Source organism: Lissotriton helveticus, chromosome 1_1 (genome assembly GCF_964261635.1).
Source record: "Lissotriton helveticus chromosome 1_1, aLisHel1.1, whole genome shotgun sequence".
In the NCBI taxonomy this organism is placed as follows: Eukaryota; Metazoa; Chordata; class Amphibia; order Caudata; family Salamandridae; genus Lissotriton; species Lissotriton helveticus.
This window is the reverse complement of record NC_136057.1, coordinates 460,068,927-460,091,452: the sequence shown is the minus strand read 5'-3', so window position 1 is coordinate 460,091,452 and position 22,526 is coordinate 460,068,927. Positions and strand designations below refer to the sequence as shown.

Sequence of the window (22,526 nt, the reverse complement as noted above, 5' to 3'; positions counted from 1 at the left end):
CATTGGTTGGGATACGGTTTTTGAAGTTTGCAGTGATTTCCTGAGCTGTCTGCATGCTTACAGATTATATAGTTTCTTTGTGTAGAGGCAGAAGGTACCTGTCTAGCTTTGACACAGTTGGTTAGTAGAAATAATTGGGGTAAACTATTGAATTGGTACTACATGTGCATTGAATGTCACAGAATGTGACGGTTTACAGTTCTGCCTCTTCAAAAGAGTGTATGAAGCTATTCAACATGCCACAGTGCATATTGCTGTAAGTGTGCGGTGTTGATTCTGTTCTATGCCTGTTGATGACTATCAATAAAACATTAAAAGCTTTGCTCGGGCATTCTTGTAGCATAAGTAAGCTTTCAGAAAAAAGACAGTAGCACACATCAATCAGTCTCAAATATACAAGCAAACGGCATTTGTGAATGTACTACTTCAAAGATACACATGCAACTAGCTTCAGACTCCCACCTAACATAATGGAAAGGGTTGGCACAATATTTTCTTTTTGTTTTTGCTGACTTGCTTGTTGGTATATGCTCAAAAAGAAATGGGTTATTGGTCTATCCATACTCTATCTATTTTAGCTATTTTATATCATTCTATGATCCTGATTTTTTATTTCTTTTGCAGTCTTTTGGTTTATTTTTCTGAATGGGGATACTTGTGTGTATACATCACCCCCTCATCAAACGGAGTAGAACACTGTTCATTCCCCACCCAACCTTCTGTGTTTTCTGTCTCCACAGGACAGATCTAAGTGCATGCAGGTATGGTGTGATCTTTGATTTGTAGTTATTTTGTTTTCTTATAAAATAATATTGGAGCAGTGTAACATAGGCTTCACCCTTACACGTCACAGAAGTACAATTATAGATGTTCACCCTACATTATATTTACTGTGTGCCTTAATAATATTAATGTGTGACACATTTAAATGTGCTACTGAAATGTATTAACTGTAGAACTTAGAGATTTATAAACGTGAGCACTAATGTTCAATATAACAATGAATCAGGTAATCTTTACTTATATTTTACATGTATACTTCAAGTTCTATTTACATAAGTAAACATGTATTCTTTTGCTCATATTTTGCAGTTTATTAGAATTTACACGTGTGCACATGTAACCATATAAACGAAATGCACGTTAAATGCTCATTTAAATTTAGCCTGACAAAAGGCCTTGCTTTTGAAATGTATTTTGCTCGGATAGCGTATTCTTTCTTTCTCAGGTATGTTCTCAAGGTTTCCTTAGTTAGAGAAAGCAGTATTGTTGTTTGTATTAGTTTCTTAATAGAAAGGTCTGATAAGAGAAATCCTGGCAGGAAAAATGTAGACCTATTGAAGAGTTGAAGCTTCCTATTCATTGTGTATCAGGAATGGAGGCATGTTCAAGGTTGCATTAACTGTCCAAGTTCTATGGATGGGAAATTCTGGTAATGCTGCAACGCACAACCTGAGGATTGAAATATTTTGTTCCTGGAGTGGTGGGAAAGAGCTACGACTCATACTGATGTTTTTGCATGCTTTAATTAATATTCACACTGTTAGGAATTAAGGCAGATTTTCTTAGACTTTGAGGGGTACAAACCTCTCTACTTCCTTTAATCTCGCAAGTGTGAAGCTTTAGGCTAAACAATTATTCCCATTTTGGAAGACTCCTACTGGAGTCTTCACCATGCTGGCACCTTCTCACATTTTTTAATTTCCTTGAGACTCCACTCTAGAAACCAACCTTATTCTAAACTTAGAACCTTAATTAGATGACTATAGAATGTATTCATGTTTAGGAGAGAGAACTGGAATTTCTTTAAGGAACACCTGGTTCTAATTCTTTAGTTCCTGTATTACTGTGGTTGTGAATAATTTGTATCTTATTCAACTGAGACTGAACCAATTGCGATATTTCAGCTTGCCAGCTGTAATCTTGTTTCTTTCTAGCATTATCTTGACATGCATGTATATTGGATTGACTATTAATTGGAAATAAACTTCCTTAACTTCTTTTACTGATTCTTGGTCCCTATTGTGTGGCCAAATAGGCTTCACGAAGAAAAAGAATAAATTGTTTTATTATTGACAACGCCCTTGTCATCTCAGTCAAGTCAACATAAATAGAACCATCAGAGGAGAGATTTTAAATCACACACTAGCGCGGTGTCAATATCGGCATACCATTGTATGTGCAATTCTTCTAACAACTGGCGTGCTCCCCGTCCATTTGCTGGGCTGGGGAGCTCTAGTAGTGTCAATGGTCAGTCATATTGGGAGTCGGAACAAGCAAATACGACATAACAGCCTTGCGTCAGGTGGATATGTGTGTGTGGCAAGTATGGAGAGGCAAAGAGCGCTGCATCTTTGTGATAGTGAGCCTTCAAGAGAAAATCCCCTATTTAAGAAACAATGCTTTTAGCGCATCCTAGTTATTGGAGCAGCAGCGTTACGAGCGCTAACTGGGTGCGGTGACGCTTCCTTTACCAGCAAAGAGAGTGGCACAGCTCCCTCTAAGCAGAATTTTTATGAACCATGGCATGATGATGAAGAGGTTTTAAAAATTTCCAGAGCAGACTTGAATCCATGGTACAAGGGACAGTTTATTCAACCTTGGTGGAGCCTCAGGCATAACAATTAAGGAAAGATCAAGATGATGAGAAGGAGACTGATGGGGTGGAGTATGTTCAAGGCAGACAATTTTGCGATCTGCTTATACAGATCAGAGAAATACTTGGCTTTGACAACAAATCCCAATGGGAAGCAGGTTTCTATTACCAATACAGTACAAAACAGCTCTATGAGCTCTCTTGCATGATGTAATAAAATAAAGATTCTCCATAAAGAGTGGAAGGACACCGACAAGATGTCGATTCCGTGAATCATTTTAAAAAAGATTCTGCCTAGAGGATTTTGCTACAAACTTTCCACAAACGCCAAACGTCAACACTATTCGAGCCTCAATGGGCTCAGCTTCCTCCTTGGTGTGGTCGATGGAAAAGTGAATCAACCCTTTAAATATCATTTGCAGCATCAAACTTTGCTATTCAAGCTAATACCTACTCTGCCTACGCAACTCAAGTCTTCCTTAAGGACTTCCAGCTCCTCCATTATTGTCCACAAGAGAATGGAGACCCTACTGCAAATTTTATTTTAATGGAGCTTATTTAAAAATGTCTGTCCGATGTCTCTTTCAATGGACTATGTCCAGCTTCAGCTTTGGCTGCAGCAGCCACTGCAGGAAGGCAATTGTGAATGAAATTCTGGAAGCATGACCCACTCTCAGAGGTCTCCAACAGAAAAGCTGCCTTTTTCAGGTTCAAAACTCTTTGGTGAGGAATTAGATACCATGGTTTAGAAAGCAGCGGACAATAAAAAGATCTTCAAACATTCCAAGCTGTTTTCAGGGGGAAATCCTTCATTTCAAAACAACTGCCTTAGAGGGCAGGAGACAAATGTCCCTTTTATGGCCGAGCCTAGGGTCGGGCACTGCGTTTGCTGAAAAATTCCAACCAGTCAACCCCCTCCTACCCCAACAAGATAAAGGACAATCACAAATCTGACAATGCCAAGGTTGGGGCGAGACTCAATCAATTTGCCCACGATTTAGGGGAGGGAGGTGCATTTCTGACACTTGCTTCATAAATATAATCAACCAGGGGTACGTCATTCTGTTTTGTCAGACTCCTCCAAAACGGCAATTTGTGCCTAGTTCCTTACCAAAGGCGATGTAAGGAAACTGGCCACGCTACTAGGAGTCCCAGCACTTCTGGAGAAAGGAGCATTGATCCCTGTACCGGAATATCAAAAGGGAAAAGGTCCTTTTCTATTCTTTTTTTTAAGTGCACAAAGTACTCTGCAGATATTGGACTATACTGGACTTAAAAACTTTGAACAAATATGTCCTAGTAGAAAGGTTCTGCATGATATCCATACAGTCAACCATTCCTTTGATTACAGAAGGACATTTTCTAATGTATCTCTCAAGATACTCATTTCCAGGTCCCGATTCATCCGGACAGCCATGCCTTCCTTTTGATTTGCTGTGGGGGACCATCATCTACAGCAGAGGTCTTCAAACGTTTTTGCTTTGAGCCCCTCTAAATAAAATGTTTTGAGGGTTGGCCTCCCTTCAAAACTCTATGTATAGATTGAGGGATATGGCTGCATGCAGAGAGTAGGTCCCCCCCACAAACAATCACAGAGCTAAATAAACCATCTTTACAATACGTGTGCCTCAGTAGGTACTGGCACTCCAACAACAATGGCACTCCTAGGTACCATTAAAAAAAAATTAAAAGAGCTAATTAGCCAACACATGCAATTAATGCTGTCCACATTGAGTTACAAATATATCCTCTATATGTGCTTCTGAGAAAATGTATCAATTTCCTTAGTGCACAATTACAGACACATAGAACACTCGATTCACGGAACATAATACAAAATTTGCAAAGTGTCCCCACTGAAACAATACCACCAAGAAAAGAAAACAAAATATTTTGATGTCTGCAACTTTAACAAGCCAACTAACAATGTGGTGACATTGAAACTAACGATTAAAGATAATTTATTGTAGTTGTTCGCTATGAGAAACACACATGTAGTGGAGTATGCTGCATGGAAATCTATCTGCATGTTCCCCACATTCTTTCATTTATTCCCCTGTTGCCCTCCTAGTGTACATCTGACATACCTTCCCGATCATCTCACATTTCTGATTTCCATAACCTCTTGCAATTTTCTATTTGCCTTTTCCATCCATAGCAGGTTCAATTCATCTTACTATTCTAACTCACGCCTCACATTTTTCCACCTAAACCTTTGTCAGCCTTCCTCCTCTTCCTGTCTTCATTCCCTCCACCTCCTTAATGCCAGAAGTAATTCTAATAAAATAGTATTGCGTGCACTTATTTAGTTAAATAATCATTCCACTACAAACCCCCAAAAATAAATAACAAACATTACAATTCGTGGCGCCAGTAGCTTTAACTTTTTTTTTTTTTTTTTTTTTTTTTTGCAGAGTTTTATATAGCGCGAACTAGACCCGAACCGAATCAGGTATCAGAGCGCTTTACATATTTTCCAGTTACGTTACATTTACACTTTCATTTTAGGCACGGGGAGATTAAGTGATTTGCCCAGAATCACAGGAGGTTTTGGCGTCGTTACCGAGACTCGAACTCAGATCCCCAGGTCCGAGGTCGAGCGCCCTAGCCGTTAGGCCAACTCCTCGCGAGACCTATTGCTAAGCTGATGGTGCATTATTTTTTACCCTCTTATATGAAAGTAAAAATGCAAAACACTTTTTTTCTTTCTAAGCAACCTCTTGGACCCTGCCAGCACATTTACTGATCAAAGCTGTAGAATTTGCATGCACACTGTAATTATTATTGAGATCGTAGGATATCTTCTAGCTTATATGGCCTAAGAGAACCTTGTTTAAAGTACACAGGCGGATTGTGCCTGGATTGAAATAGCCTAGCCCTGATGAAGTTCCAGCTGTGGAACGAAACGTGTTGGCTGATGTCCAAATTTTAACTTCAACGACAATAAAGATATTTTGGATAAACTTGGAGCTTAATGACTATGCTCTGGTGCACCTTCCCTTTCACGTAACATGTACTGACCCCCGCCATCACTGTACTCGAGAATAGATGAAGACAGCCTGGAAATATGGCAAATAAACATCACTGCACTTCCAGGCCATCTTCATTTACATGCACCTGCAGATGCATTTGTGCCCCCCTGGGATTCCATCCACGGCCCCCCAGTGGGGATGCCCCCCAGTTTGAAGACTTCTGATCTACAGCTTCAAGCTCTTCCCTCTGGTCTAGCAACATCTCTGCGAATATTTACAAAAAGTACTAGCCCCAGTCGTCGGGTATCTTCAATTGGGAGGTTTATCAATATTTCCATAACTGGATGACTGTATGTTATCTGATTCTTCTCTTTCAAAGGCCCAGCGAGATCTCCAGGCAGGGACAGGGGTGCTGTAATGATTGATTTTTATGATCAACTCGAGCCTTCAACCTGTGCAGATCAAGACTTTTAATCAGGCCGAATTCAAAATGGAACTGGAAAGAGTTTTCCTTCCACACTACAGTATTGTAGCAATTTCAAGTCTTACTTACCTGTTCCTGTCAATGTCAATCTTTTCATGGATATGCTTCCCTTCATACATTACATGGAGTCATTTGGTGTTCTGCTCACAGCATCAACATTTACCAACATACTGATAATAAACAATTGTACTTGTCTCCTCTGCTTCAGACATCCAATGCCTTAAACACCGATTGCACATCATCCAGGTTTTGATGTCCAGCACCTACTTGAAGCTCTACTCAACCAAGACATAATTTCTGCTATTTGCCAAGAACAACAAACAAGATACAGTACAAACCTCACTCAATGACATGACCCTCAAGTGTTTTGAACCCACCTCTCACTGAATGCCAAGCTATTTGCATTCACCCTGGGCACCAACCTCACCGTCAAGGAACATATTGCCACACAAAGGTGCCCTAGTATGACCTCTCTCTTCTAAAGAAAGTCAAACTTTTTATTCCAAACAGTGACTTAAGAACTGCTGCTCAAGCTCTCATACACTCTCATCTGGATGGTGGCATTGCCTTACTCTACTGCCTCTCAGACTCCACACCGGCACCCCTTCGGGCATTGTTCAGGTCACAGTACCTCTAATCTAGAGTCTGAGAAATATGATCACATCACTCCCATCATGATGACCTTCATTGCCTCCCTTGACAGCCTGCACCATCTTCAAAACCAGCTACATCATTTACGGAGCTATCACAAGAACCACCCCCACTTAACTTGCAGACAATATCACCAACTCTGATGGTCCTTCATAAACTGACAGTAAGGACACTATCATACTGCAGACTAATAAGAGTAAAAGAAAAACAAGGGAACAGACCTTTTCCATCTGGTATCCAGGATCTCCAACAAACATCCCTGTATCCATCAAGACTGCCACAACTCTGTTACTGTTTAGGAAAGAGTTGAAGGCTCACCTCTGTAAAGAGCACTACCTTGAAATGCATTAAACACCCACAACCCAGACTCCTCCCCTGTTCCCACAGACCTAAAGTGTGTCATTGACCATGTACAGCACTCCGTTCCATTTTGGGTAGGTTCACCCAATAGATATATGCACACACATCACTTCCTTAATCCCTGGTTGTCCAGTCAGTCACTTTGGGGAAGTGGGAGGGGGGATATTTATACAGCGCAAACTTGACTCGAAGATATCAGAGAGCTTTACATGAGTACCGGTTACAGATGTACACAATACATTCATTTTTTTGATAGGCACAGAGAGATTATGGGATTAGTCCAGATTCACAGGATGTTGAGACTCAAACCCGGTTCCCCAACTAAGAGGTTGACTGCTCTAGCTGTTAGGCCACATCCTCTTGACACTGATGCTGGTTTTAAAGGTTCCAAGGCCCAGACAAGGTCCTTGCTAGTGCCGCACCTAATACACTTCACAATATAAAAGCTCGATATATTGGCTATGATAATTTTGGTTCCTCTCCGCAAGCAGCGGTTCTTTATACAATGTCTTGATGCAGAGGTTTCTTCAAACGTGAGAGGGCAGAAGTCCCATTGGATATATGTGCAGTAAAGGGCTGCTTTAATGAGTGTTTGAGTGGAGTTTTGTACAAATAGATGTTTATTTATTTATTTAGGAATTAAATAAAGCGCTTAGTTACGCTTACCGGCGTGTCCCTGCGCTGGATTGCTTAATGAGTAAAGGGGATTGAGGGAAGAGGAGCTAGGGCAGTGCTAGGCGAAATAGGTGTGTTTTGAGGGCTCTTCGGAATTTGGACTCGGAGGGTTCCAGACGTAGTTCGGTCGGTAGTGAGTTCCAATTCTTGGCCGCAAGAAAACGGAATGATCTTCCGCCCATGCGGGCTCTGCGGATTTTGGGAACATTGACCAGGCCAGTGTCGGAGGATCTAAGCGTCCGCTCTGGTCTGTAGGGGGTAATGAGACCATTCAAAGGGACGGGTGCCCTGCCTCCCAGGATCCGATGGCAAACACAGAGGGCTTTATATTTGATCCTTTCACAGACCGGTAGCCAATGGAGAGATTTTAAGGCTGCTTTGGAAGAGGTGCGTCTCGGAAGCCTTAGCACCAGCCTGGCCGCTGCATTCTGCAGCACCTGGAGACGATTGATGCTGCTGACCGTACTACCCAGGTACAGTAGATTTGCATAATCTAGTCTCGAAGTTACTAAGGCATGTACAAGGGTCTGTATGTCTGTCTCCAACAGGGAGCATATCAAGGACCCTGCGTAGGGTTTTAAGTACTCCAAAACACATTCCCACAACCCGGTTGATCTGTGGCGTAAATGATAGCTCGGAATCAAATAGAACCCCTAGATTTTTGGCCTGTTGTACTGGCATAGGTGTAGGGCCCAAGCAATTTGGCCACCATGCTGAGGACCACACAGACGGGCCACTCCCCACCACGAGCACCTCAGTCTTGGAGCCGTTCAACTTCAGGCAGTTGTTAGACATCCAGGAGGCTAGCTCCTGCATGCAGGCACTGAAGTTGGCGGCTGATAGGGAGATGGCCAGCTGCGTGTCGTCAGCATAGGATACGAGTTGGATATCGTATTTCTCCACAATCGTGGCTACAGGATATGCATACAAGTTAAACAGGGTGGGGCTAAGAGCAGAGCCCTGGGGAACTCCTTGATCGAGATGGAATTGCTTGGAGTAGCATTCACCCTGTCTGACCTGGAAGCCTCTTTCCATCATAAAAGATTGTAGCCATCTAAGTGCCTTCCCATTAATTCCTCCCTTGTTGAGACACTGTAGCAAGATGGAATGTGCTACAGTGTCAAAGGCGGCACTGAGGTCAAGCAAGATGAGTGCCATAGTTTGACCCTCATCAACTCCTTGTCTGACAGTCTCGGTGGCCATAAGCAGTGCAGACTCTGTCGAGTGACGAGGGCGGAATCCGAACTGCGTAGGGTGGAGAAGATTGGATTCATCCACAAAGGTCATAATTTGAGAGTTGACCACCTTTTCTGCCACCTTGGCCATATAGGGAAGAAGGGAGATGGGTCTCAGGTTGTCCAGCCTGTCCCAGCTAAGGTTTGGTTTTTTTTTTGGAGCGGGAGAACAATTGCTTGCTTCCATTTTTTGGGTACCGTGCAAGTTTTGAAGGAGATGTCAAGAACATCTCTAATAAAAGGTTCTAAGGTTTCGATGCTTTGGCCGAGAAGTTTCGGTGATGCTGGGTCATAAGGGGACCCGGATTTAATCGAGCGACAAATCCGCTGCAACTCATTAGATGAGGGGATCACAAAATTGCACAAACTATCTGTGCCTGCACCTAAGTTAGGAGATTCCCTAAACTCAGTTGCCTTGCCCTTTCCCCCTGCAAAGGTAGAGTAGATATTGGCCACTTTGTCGGAGAAGTAGGTAGCAATACGTTTGCAAGATTCAACTGAGCTAAGTGAAGGATCAGAAGAGGAGCTATACATGGAAATTTCCTTGTAGATTTTAAATAGCTCCTTGGTGGAATTTTGGGCTTCTCCAATCCTGTCTGAAAAGTGCTTAGTTTTGGCGCGTCTAATGAGAGTGTGATATTCCCTGCTTCTGGTTTTATATTTCAGTTTGGCTTGCTCTAGATAGGCAACTCTCCATTGACGTTCTAATTTCTTACATTCAGCTTTCACTAAGCGGAGTTCTTCAGTAAACCAAGGGGCCGATTAGTGCAATCTACTATGGGGTGACTTTTGACAGATTGGAGCGGTGTCGTTCAAGGCCATAGTAATACGCTCATCCAGTCTGTCTGAAGCAGTGTCCGCATCTTCCCCCCCTGGTCTGCCACCTATAGTAAGGGCCGACTCAAATTTCTCTTGAGAAAAAGTAGTCCATTTCCGACTAAGATATTTAGTGGTTTAGGTGTATTAGCAGCTGGAATAGATAGTGTGAATGGAACAACAAAATGGTCGGACCAGACCACAGGGATAGGAGAATGTATATTTACACCATCCCAGTTGGCAAATATTGGATCCAATAAGTGGCCTTTTGAGTGAGTGGGGGCTTTGGATTCAGTGTATAGTTGGAGGGAAGAAAGCTGGTGGTAGAAATCGTTGACTGCTTTATCAGCTGGATTATCTAGGTGAATATTAAGATCACCTAGGAGCAAGAACTTATCTCTACGTAAGGCAGTTTCTGTAATACTGTCAATGAGGCGAGTAGTGAACTGGGTTGAAGGACCCGGGGGACGGTAGATTAGTAAGCCATTCACCGTATTCCCCTTGTTCATTTTAATGGTGAAGGCTCCTATCTCACCTTCAGCTATGGGGAAGGGCTCAAGTTGGCATGTCAGTGGTTGTTTAAAAATGACAGCTATCCCCCCGCCCCTACCCTCAGTCCTATCCAGATGAGCTATGCTATATTCCGTGGGGAGTGAGGCCACTATATCAGGGCCAGAGTTAGAATCCAACCAGGTTTCTGTAAGAAACAATAAGTCGAGTTTCATTTCTAATAGTAGGTCATGAATATCCAGGCAGTGCTTCCTCATAGATCTGGTATTAAGTGGCCCACATAGGAGCCTGGTGTGCTCTTCTCTGGGGGGGGGGGTCTAGTCTGCCACGTATAATGGCAGACTTTGCAGCTATTGGTTTCCTCTACATTAAGACTGTGAAAACAGCCTTTGGCCAGACCGGGGCGTATATCTCGAAGTTGCTGAGAAGTCCAGCATATTCTGGTTGTAATTTGACCGCCCTCCTCCTTCCCCAATATGGCGACCCTCGAAGCCTGTCAGCCTCAACCTCGGCTGCACCGGTCTAGAATGGAGACAAGGGGCCTCGGAGCAACGTAAATCTTGCCCCGTGGGGACCGAAATGCAGAGGTAAAAATGCACTATTAAAATATTTGACAAGGTTAAAATATTTGCTGTCTTTAAAATTTATCACTCCACAAATTATCCACAAATTATCGTCAGGGACTGCCCATGAGCAAAGGGAAAGTAGAGAGAACCCCCGGCTTTCCGCCTCAGGGGTGAGAGTAAGCAATTCTGAAACCTGCCTAGAGTACCGGGATTAAATACCTGGTCTGGGCGGGCGGGCGGGAAGCGTCCAACGACTGGACCGCCGCCCTCCTCCTTCCCCAATATGGCGACCCTCGAAGCCTGCCGGCGTCAGCCTCAACCTCGGCTGCACCGGTCTAGAATGGAGACAAGGGACCTCGGAGCAACGTAAATCTTGCCCCGTGGGGACCGAAATGCAGAGGTAAAAAGGCGCTATTAAAATATTTTACAAGGTTAAAATATTTGCTGTCTTTAAAATTTATCACTCCACAAATTATCCACAAATTATCGTCAGGGACTGTCCATGAGCAAAGGGAAAGTAGAGAGAACCCCCGGCTTTCCACCTCAGGGGTGAGAGTAAGCAATTTTGAAACCTGCCTAGAGTACCGGGATTTTTGGATATTTGCAATCAATTGTTCCCTTCATGTATGTAGGAGGGGTTCTATTCAGCATGTGTTCAGGCACAACACCATTTCTTCATTTTCACAGCGTAGGTTCTTGTGTTCATATAGGCATGCAAATTTCTAACGACTGTAGCAAATGTTCCTGCATTTACCAATGCTTCTTCCTCGTCTGCTTCTCTTACCAGTTTCCCACCTCTGAAACACTGTTAACATCGACTTTGATGGAACTATATCTTCATAAAGTTTAGCCTTTTCCTATTGCAGCATGTTTAAATAACAATTTATCACCCGGAGAGATTAAGTGATTTGCATAGAATCACAGGATGTTGTACAGCGCTTCCTAGATTCAAACTGGGATCCCCCACTCGCAAGTCAGCAGCTTTGGCCGCTGCAATACATCCTCTCTACTCCTGTATTATCTGTCACTGAGCTCTTTCCTTCTACCGGTCGATGATTGATGAAAACAGCTCTTTATTCATTACATAGACAAAACCCATGCATTACCAATGCTTGTTAATATGAGCGCAGGTAAATACATCCCATTATGCAGGTGTAGAATCAATTTACAAAAAGGTCACCTCTGCCACAGGTGAGTATGTAAGGTGCTCATTTATGTGCGTTAGTCTATGACTGAAATCCTAGTGTTGGTGGAAAGTGGCTCACACCCAGTGTTTGGAGCTCATGTTCCGGTGGTCAATATCCCGGTGAATAGTCAGTGCATCAACAATTCGCTTCCCAGCATGTGCAATCATTGCCTCAGATGTACACCGTTTGTGAAGTTAGTGCCTCATTGGTTCAGTTATCCATGTCTACGTGTCAGTGAGTCACATCCAAGTGTGTGCAATCTAGGTTTCACTTTCCTGTGTGCTGTTTATAGTTCACCTCCACATGTGTACAACCAGTACCTCAGTGGTTCACCGCCCGGTTTGTGCAGTCAAGTATTCACTTTCCTGAGTGTACAGTCATTTCCTCAGTATGACACTTCCAAGTGTGTGTGGACAACGATTCACTTGACGTTGTGGTTAGGCGGTGCCTTGCTGTGCCACTTCCCAGTCTGTGTCGACAGTGGTACATTTATTTGTGTGTGCATTTAGTGCTTTCATGGTTCCCACACCTGAGGATGCAGTCAGTAGTGCAACAATTTTGATCTCTACGTGCAAAGTCACTACCTTGGTAGTATTGAGAAGCAGCTGGGAGCGAACTTTACAATTATTGCTACATATGATACATATATAGGGGCATAACCAGAAATACAGTTGCAAAGAGTAATACAATGTCATCTTAAGGATTTTTGAGACCCTGGACAAGGCATATTTTTCGGGGCCCCTACTTGAAACAACTTCGAATTTTATTACCATTTTGTTTTTGCTAATTGAAGCCTGAATGATGCCTAACAAACTTTAATCAACGGGATTGCAAAAAACAATGTTAAATATGTGCTTTGTCCCTTCTCCCCTACAGCAAATCTTTAAGATGACACATGGCAATAAAGGATAAAGGTAGCGGTAGGAGAAGTTGATAAGGAACTATATAGAGGACTTATCGAGTGTCCACATATTCTAATGGGCCTCCTAGGCAATGCCCGCTTTGCCCATGCCTTAAAACATCTCTGGGGAAAGCAAGCATTGGCAAAGCAAATAGGTCTCACCTTTGGTGCCTAATGGCTTTGCCCAGTGCTAAATTTCAGCCAGCGGTTGCAGGTGGGGTCAATTGGCAATCATTTTTGGGGACCTAAAGTTATTTTTCCTCATCACACATTCACCCAGAGCAAGCAAGAGAAAAAATGCAAGGGGTGAAAGAAGGAAGTAGAGAAATATGCAAAAGATTATATAGAATCTACAAGAGTGATATAAAGTGGGAGGGAGTGTCTGGTGGTGTATTAAAGAGGCATGAGGTGGAATCAAGAGTATGCAGCTTTGATATTCGGCATGCCAACATTGAGTAGCGCCAGATGAGAGCTTCTGAGGAAACTTTTGGCCCCAGCACTTATTCTTTTACAAATTAAGCACTGGATTTGCCAATACCTTCTGTCATGACCCAATGTGTGGAGGCACGTAAGTGTCATGGCGCTAATAGCAGCTTTGCCATTCAGTAGGCGTGTGCATTGTGAAAGGATATTCTCCAGGGAAGAGATAAACAGAAGAAGAGGAAACAAAGCCATTGAATAAGAAGGAAATAAGAGTGCCAATTAATCCAACCAATGGAAGCAATAGGTGGACTCTAAGCCCACTGTAAGTTGTTAGTATGGTCAAAAAGAGGCCAAAGAGCCATCTTGGGCAAGTTGAAGTGCGGCCCACTTTATCACTGCTCTATGCTGCCTTTGATAGAAGATTACAAAGTGTGACAAAGTGTGCAAGTTTCACAGAACCTTCTGCTTTGTCACGGTAATCTAGCATAGTTCTCATCCTAAAGTATAAAGAATACAAATGTTGTGAACAAGTTCTTCGAAAGGTATCTTGACAATGCTTGTGTCTCACTCAACAAGCTCAAAACGAACCAGTAGCTTGCACAATGGGTAAACTAAGTCTTAAAGGATCCATTTAAGTCATCAAGCCCTTTTCTAAGGCAGTGAGCACTCCTACAGAGGAACAAAAACTGCACAGTTTTGAGGGTGGTGTATATCGATCCACAACATCAGGCCCCTTGATAAAGCAAAGGTCGATTATCGTGATGCACAGGGAGCTGCTTGCCAGCCCGTCATTACTGACTCACTGGTTAATTTCCCTGCGTGTGCATTCAGTGCCTCACTTGCCTATGTGTGTGACAAGGGCCTCAAAGGCTCTCTGCCCGTCTTCTTATGTATGCACGTAGTGCCTTAGTTGTTCTCTTCCTGCTGTGCTGCAACTGATGTATTTCCAGTCCGTGCATCAGTGGTTCGCGTCCCATTTTATGTTCAGTGGTTCACTTACCTGGATGTGCAATCAGTGCCTCGGTGGTTCGCTCCTACGTATGGGAAGTCAGTCGGTCAGTGGTCCCCCAGCCTTCCCCATATGTTCAGTCATTGCCTCATTGGTTCAGTTCTGGCTGCGTTAAGTGGTTCATTTCCTCAATGTGCATGTTCATTGTTTTCATTTCCAGTTGCGGGTGGCTAGTATTTCACTTACAACTGTGGGTGGTTAGCGACTAGCTTCGTAATGTGCATGTGTGGCCAGTAGTTCTGTTTCCTGTGTGTGCAGTCAGTGCATCAGTGCATTACCTGCCCATCTGCTCCGTCAGTGCATCAGTGTGGCTCGCTTATGTGTACGCACGGCCACAGCTTGTGTGGTTCAAACTCCTGCGTGTACAGTTCGTGCCTCGGATCAGTTTATATTAGGTCTGGGCTAGTAATGCGCGAAGCGCGTTCTCGCCAGAGAACTATAGTCGGCGTTTCAGCAAAAAAACGCGACGAAGGGGAGACAAGAGCTGGCCGCGCGCCCAGCATTCCCTATGGCGGCGGCGGATTCCGACGCGCGCCTTCGGATCGGGTCGCGCGCGTGAGCTTCTACCGTAGACAGCTCACGTGACGTCGCGCGGCCCAATCCGAAGGCGCGCGTCGGAATCGTCTCTCGCAGTGCCCCCCCCCCCCTTCTCGCCGGCTGTATTGGGACTCTCACAGTGTCTCTGTTTTTTTTTCCTCGGTGGCTGTGCACCAAGTTTATACGAAAACAACAATTGCAGCACCCGCGCTTTACCTTTAACCATGTTAAAGTACAGCGCAGGTGCTGCGACCCCGTACCTCCTACTGCCCGGGTTGTGCATTTTTCACACCCCTTTTCCCAGGCTCCAGTAACTGCCAAAAGCAGCGCTCTTCCTCGCCCGGGGAAGAGTTCATTCCTGTGCGGGGGCGACTGTGAGTGTCCGCAGTGTCTATGTCTCTTGTTTTATTGCCCATTCATTCCTGCGCCAGTGCCTGCATCTCTCTGCCCCAGTGTCTCTATCTTCCTGGCCCAATGCCTGCATCCCCCTGTCCCTGTGCCTCTCAGTCCCCGTGTCCTTGTATCCCTCTCTCTGTGTTTCCCTTTCCTAGTGCCCGTGTATCTCTGTCCTATTGCCATTGTATCCCTGACGCAGTGCATTTATCTCGCTGTCCCTATATCTCCCTCTGCCTGTATCTCCCTGACCCTGTGCTTGTATCTTCCTGTGCCTGTCCCGGAATCTACATCTTGGCGGCAGGGTGTCCAAGTCTCCAATCTCTAGAGACTCCCTATGCCAGCGTCTCCTTGCCACGGCATACCCACAGTCCATGCGCCCATCCCAACTACTCTTCCTTCCAATGTTTCACACCATCCCGTTTTCCTCACACCGCGCATTTATGGGTGAGAACCATGCATTATGCGGGCAAGTTTACCTCTCAACCTTCTGAAGCCTCTGAGGAGGTTGGGAAACAAGTAAGGTCCCATTAAAATCAATAAACAGGAATACTTTGTATAGGGTGGGGGCAGTTTCAAAAAGGATGATAGTGCTCTGTGTCTGGGGTGTGAAAATGAGCCAACAATGGGTGACGCCTTCCAAAACAGGGTGAGTACCGTGCATTATGCGGCACCGGTTTACTGGTAACTTTCAACAGCATCATCCTGAAGTTAGCATATTCTTGTTGGAAAAAATAAAACAGACACGTTTCTGGTGAACTTTAACAGCCTCTCTCAGCCAAACTGACCCTCTAGTGCTTTCTGCCAGTGCCCCTAGGGCACTTTACACGCAGTTACACTTGTCAGGTGTCTGCTTCAGGTGGGAGAGTGAAGGCGTGCGCCAACCAGCAATTCTCCCTTCTACGAAAGGCTAAAAGGAGCAAACACCACTTTCAAATCCTGCAGATTGCTGCCTAGTATCCCTTCTTAGGTGGCCCGCCCTGTGCAATCAAACAGTGTCGCCCTCACCCCTCCTCTCCACACAGCTGTCCCACGCTGCTCCACACTGCTGGATGCTTTTCACGGGGGCTTGTCCCTGTTGGTTCCTTCGCGTGGACAGGAATTTGCGGAGGGGACTAAATAGGTAAACAGAAAGGGAAACAAGCATTTGCAATGCAATAAGTCTCGCATTTACGCGAGTTTGAGATATCAACATTGTAAATGGCAATGCCTTTTATTATTATTTTTGATTTTGAAGCATAAATAAAAGGCATTGCCGTTTACAATGGCAATAGCTTAAACCCACGTAAATCCGAGACCTATTGCAATGCAAATGCTTGTTAGTGTTTGCAGTCAGTGGTTCACTTTCCAGTGTTTGGGGTCAGTGTGTGCTAGCAGGGGGTGTAATTCTCCACATGAGCTAGGGTGGCAGGCGGCTCCTTTGAGAGGAACCGCTTCACTCACATTTACTGCCTGCGTAGCATAGGGTGACCAGGCGCCCGGGGGTGTCACCGTCTGTCCCTGCAAATTTCACTAAATTGCGTGCATGCCTGGTCAGTTGTCGTGATCACTGAACAATGTATTTCAGAATATTGTGTGTGTGCGTAATGATTTTATGACCCACAGTGTCTGTGTTTTCTGATTGTTTTGTATTCTGTTTGTAGTTTTATATAGCGAAAGCTTGGCCCGAAGGCATTTACACGAGCAGCAGTAACAAAGGTCGCATGTGTTTTTTCGGCAGTAAGTAATGTACTTCAAATTACAGGATGTTCAGTCGACGCCGATACTAGAATCTAGTTTACGAGTTCCAAGGTCGGCAGCCCTGGCTTTCTGCAAGTCTTTCAATGCTCCTCGGTCCGTTAAACATTGTAGTCCTGCGTCTATGTTTGTATAATGCCCATTTTGTTTTGTGTCCTAAAGCTGCCCACCCACGAGGAGAACTAGAAGCATTACTCTCACCGCCACCTGTATACAACTTAAAAAAGTTTTATGGTGGCTATGGTCTGCAACGTGATATTCTTCCACAAGACACGTCAATTCTTAAAAATCATCAACATTAGAAGTTACTGACTTTCTAAAAGCCGGTAACTTTGGAGCCGTACCGGAATCGCACATAATACAAGACTGTACTGGATGCGAATGTGTGTCCCTGAAATGTCCCCCTGGGAGAGGATGTGTGAAAGTGCGCGCGTGGACGCTCGCCGTGACGTGCCGTCATTAGAAACACGCGGCTCACCTGAGACTATGTACCGGGTGGTTCCTCTTCCACGGCTCCAGCTCGCTCAGTGAAAACATCGCCGGCCAGCCCGGCAGCAGCTCCCCTCCACGCCAGGTGAGGCCGGTCCCTCCACGCCAGGTAAGACCGGTCCCTCCACACCTCGAGTCAAATCCGTGCACCGGGCGGAGGAAGAGAATCCATAGAAAAGAGATTTAGATTGTTTCCCAAAAAGTAATACCCCTGCGCAGCAGGTGCACCAGGCCCAGCACACCACGAGAGCCGTGCCACTCCACATTGAGGGGGGAGCTCCTCCCAGACAGGGTCTGTGTCCCTCGCACTACGGGAGTTCGATCCTCCAGATCAAGAGACACATCCTTCCACTGGACAAATCATATTGCTGCCCAAAAAAAAGTAATGCTGATCCACACAACCAAAAGTCGCGCCCCACCTTACCAGCAAACCTGTCACTTCACCCAGCGAGCAGGGTTCGTTCCCACCACGAAAAACATGCCGACTTCAAGCGCAAAGAGGACGCCCCCGCGCTAGAAACGTCGGGTCACTCCGCAGCGAGTCAGTGTTTCCCACAATAAGATGAATTTCTCCAACCAGAAGAACTAAAGTCTCTTACATCTGAAGGGTCGGGTCTGACACTCTGTGCCCGGCTCGCCTAGCCAGCAGGCAGGTGCCCCCACATGGATAGGGTGAAATCTCCTCACAGCTCGCGACGACTCTCTCCTCCGCGGCTGCAGGTGCCTCCACCGCCGTGATGAGGGGCGGATCTCTCCGAAGTCCTGTATCTCCACCCGTTAGATCTCTCCTCACACACACGCGACGGAACTCTCTCCCCGCTCCTTCCACGTCACAGACAGCACTGACAGGTGTGTTCCCTGTAGCACACTGAAGCAGCAGGGTCCTTCAAAGTGAGCTAGTGAAGTTCGCGGTTCCTCCTCCAGCTATAGTGATGAATAATTCATCTGTGCGCGCCGGGAGGGGCCGCCCGTGTGCTCGCTGCCGGGCACTTGCAGCGTGGAGACAAGGCGCAGCTCCCGAGGAAGAGGAAGAGAGAGAAAGGCTGCCAGAAGGACAGACGCACAGAGCAGACACAGCGTGCCTAGCCGCGCTCGGTTCCCACAGTCAGGAGGGGTGTGTGCCCGCCCGTTCCTCCCCCACCACCTTCCATGAGTGAGGAGTTCCGGCGTCCGCCGCTTCTTTCTCAAACTCGGCGCTAGTGTGCGCGCGTGAGGAGGTCCGCCACAGAGACGCTTCTCGACTCGTGCCTTCTGCCCTCCCCGTGCCACCTCCCCTCCTCTGCAGGGATAGGCTTTCAGCTACTCTTGTGCCCGCTCCCCGCCGAAATCTGTCCTCCTGCACCGTTCCTACACTTTCTTGCTGCAGCAGGGACGATTCACACTGCTTGCTACCTTACCCTACCTACTTCTGCAGGGCAGTCTTCCCACTCACCACAACAGGCAATGAATTAACAATGTGCCGCCCCGTCTTCCAAAACCACCCACACCCGTCTCTACTTCCTCGCACCCACAAAATACTTTCCCTCACCCCTGTGAATTCTTTACCACCATTTGATGGCACCCTGCCGCCTTTGTCGTCTGTCCTCTCCACTCGGAAATATCTGGCTACAGTTGTATTGTTTCGGGGCTGAGTCTCTTTTTTTTATCCCTCTGCCCCCCACACATCTTCCTTCATATAGGAAAAATAACCTCATGCCATAATTGCCCTTGCCTTCAGACCTTCTGCAAACACCTAAACAAGTAACCACCCTTCCCACAGGCTGTCTGCCCGCACTATCAGTTGTTCAAGTGGACTCCACCAACACTGCTTCTGTAATAAATCCCATGGCATGCCACATCACTTTCAACATACAGGTTTTATCCCGAAACACACGTTCACAGCAATTGACTTTATACTTATTTATAAAGCATCTCTTACTATTTACAGCAGACACAATCACCCCCTCCTTATTTCTTCTACGTACATTCGACCTAAAACACTCCCTTAATATTCACAGCCTGGCGCCAACACTTCATCACACAAACCTTTTACCGATGCCCACTAGCGTGCTACACTTGTGTGGTAGTTCTGGCGGGCGCAAATACATCTTGTATCTGTGGGACTGTGCCAACTCGACAGGTGGAAACTAGCTTGGAGTTATTTATTTCAAAGGTTTTATATACCGCTACTGGACCCAAGAGTATCAGAACGCTTTACAAGGATGGTGAACATAATGAGATATAATTAACAATTAAGCGAAAAAGAGTTACAGTATGATAATGCGTTCAACAGGGCTAAGGGGGCAAAGAAACACCGAGATAAAATTAAGTGGAAAATGAATATTAAAAGTTAGGAGAGAGAGGGGGAGTGAGAAAATGAAGGGATTGAGAGGGGGTGGGAAGAGGAGTGGACAAGGGAAGAGAAAGGAGTGAACATGTTCAGAGTCAGTAAACATTAGATACCCCAATACTTGTTGAGAAGAAGTACTTTGAGTTCCTTTTTGAAGAGAGGGTAAGAGGGGTTGCAGCGAAGATCCTTAGGGAGAGAGTTTTAAATTGTAGGAGCGTTACCAGAGAACGCACGGGATTGGGTCTTTTGACATTTGAGTCTGGGTGGGATCAAGACAAGGGAGTTTGTGCTCCTCAGGGACCTGGAGCAACCTGCTTTGTGCAGTTTAGTTGTAAGGTAAGAAGGGGTGTTTTGGTGAAGAGCTTTGTGAGTGATGCAGGCAATCTTGTAGGTGGATCTGCCTTCTATTGGGAGCCAATTGAGATTTTTGAGGACGGGGGAGATATGATAACATTTTTTACAATCAGAGACGAGTCTCGCAGCTAGATTGAGGACAGATTTAATCGGTGCAAGATGGATTTTAGGGGTGCCAGCCAAAGTGGCGTTGCCATAGTCAATCCTGGAAAGGACAAGCGATTGGACAACAAGTTTGAAATCGTCTGCTGGAATAAATGGTTTAAGTTTCTTAAGGTGGCGAAGGGTGAAAAGCGCACTTTTGGATGCATTTATAATGTGGGGGATAAGATTTAGATTCTGGTCGATACTGATGCCTAGGGATTTGACAGAATTAGAGGTGGAGAGTGGGCAGTTAAGAGCTTTGATGTCATTTATCCAGAGTTGAATGGGAAGGGAGTTGTTTTTGGGGGAGAAAAGGATGATTTCAGTTTTATTCGGGTTCAGTTTGAGATGGTTCCGATGGAACCAGGTTTGAATTCTGGTCAAGGTCTCATTGAGGTAGAGAATGTCTTTATGGGATTTGATCTTGTAATATAATTGGGTGTCATCGGCATAGAGGTGGTAACTGATATTAGCTTGTTTAAGGATGAGGGTGAGTGGTTCCATGAACAGATTGAATAGGGTTGGGGAGAGGATGGATCCTTGAGGGACGCCGAGTGAGACAGGTTGAGGTTTAGAGAGAAAGTGGCTGAGCTTAATTTGCTGTGATCTGTTTTGAAGGAATGAGGAGAACCATTTGAATACGTTGCCATCTAAGCCGAACCGGTCTTTGAGAGTGTTGAGAAGGGTGGGGTGGTGGACGGTATCAAATGCAGCTGAGAGGTCGAGGAGGCTTAGTAATGAGGATTCCCCTTTGTCTAGGGAGCGAGGAATGTCGTCAGTGATATTAAGCATAGCAGTTTCTGTACTGCATCCCTTTCTAAAGCCGGATTGGAAAACATCAAGGAGTTTGAAGGAGGCGATATGTTTCTCTAATTGCAATAGGACACATTTTTTGAGGGCTTTAGAGAGGAATGGAAGGTTAGAGATGGGGCGGAGGTTGTTAAGGTCATTGGGGTCAGCAGTGGTGTTTTTGAGAATGGGTGAGATTTGACCAAGCTGAAGGGAGGTGGGGACACAGCCAGTGGAAAGAGAGGAGTTGATGATTTTGGTCCATATAGGGGCAATGATAAATGTAAGTTCTTGCACCAAAGGGGCGGGAAGAGGATCTTTGGAGTGGGAGGAAGGTTTTAGTTTGGCAATGATATTAGTGATCATAGATTCTGATACTGGACTAAAATCACTCCATGACGCATTGTTTTTAGCAGGGGGGCTTATTTTCGGAAAGGTATCTTGTTGGGGGAGAGCAGGGAGGGGATGAGAAGGATCGAGAGGTATGGAAAAAGTGGACGGAGGAGAGTTAAGAGTGTTGGGGAGGGTGTATAGGATGGGGGTAGGTTGTAGTGAGAGTGGGAGGGAAGAGGAGGATAGTTCAATCTTGTTGATTTTGTTCGTAAAGAAACTGGCAATTTCTTCACATCTGTCAATAGAGGCTAATATTTTAGGAGGGCCAGTGGAGGTTTGTTTATTAACAATGTTAAAGAGTTCTCTAGGGCGGTTTCTGGCCTGATCAAGTTCTGATCGTAGAAAGAAGGCTTTCTCATTAAAGCTATGTTTTTTGTACTGGGCTCTAGCAATTCTAAGGAGAGCCAGATTGTCAACGGTTAGATGATTCCTCCAAACCCGTTCAGAATGTCTAAGGGTCCGTCTTTTGTTATTAAGTTCAGAATTGAACCAAGACTTAGGAGGGTTGCTTTTTTGTTGTTTGAGTTTGATTGGAGCAATTTGGTCGAGGGCTTCAAGAATAGAATTGTTATAATGGTTAGTGAGGTCGGTGGTGCTGTCAGAGAGAGGGGGGAGAAGTAAGTGGGCCTTAATTGTGGATTCCAATTCACCAGGAGGAATAAGGTGAAGGTTGCGTGTGGATTTCTTAGGTAAAGAGCTGATGGGGGCGGGGCGAGTCATGGAGCTATTCATGGTGAAGAGGATAAGGTAGTGGTCAGACCAGTCTACCGGAAGTATATTTGAGAGGGAGGCCAGATCGTTGCTAGTCATAATAGCATCAAGGGTGGCACCTTTGTTATGGGTGGGAGAATGGCAGAGTTGGGTCATATTGGTGATGTCCATGGTATCATTAAATATGATGACAGCAGGATCATCACTTTTGTTCCAATGGATATTGTAGTCACAGAGGAAGAGATTTTTAGAATGTGAGAGTGAT

At 45.2% G+C, this 22,526-nt stretch overlaps 1 protein-coding gene across 2 annotated transcripts in view; it reads right to left on the bottom strand.

The window, feature by feature from the left end:
- SHISAL1 (shisa like 1) overlaps positions 1-18,696 on the bottom strand; it is a 671,920-nt gene extending 653,224 nt beyond the window's left edge. Inside the window, exon 1 of one of the 2 annotated variants that reach the window (XM_078673855.1) lies at positions 17,531-18,696. The gene's annotated coding sequence lies outside the window, so the exon portion shown is untranslated. The remainder of the gene's footprint in view (positions 1-17,530) is intronic. The other variant, XM_078673854.1, reaches the window with a different exon arrangement.
- Between the last annotated feature and the right edge of the window lie 3,830 nt (positions 18,697-22,526).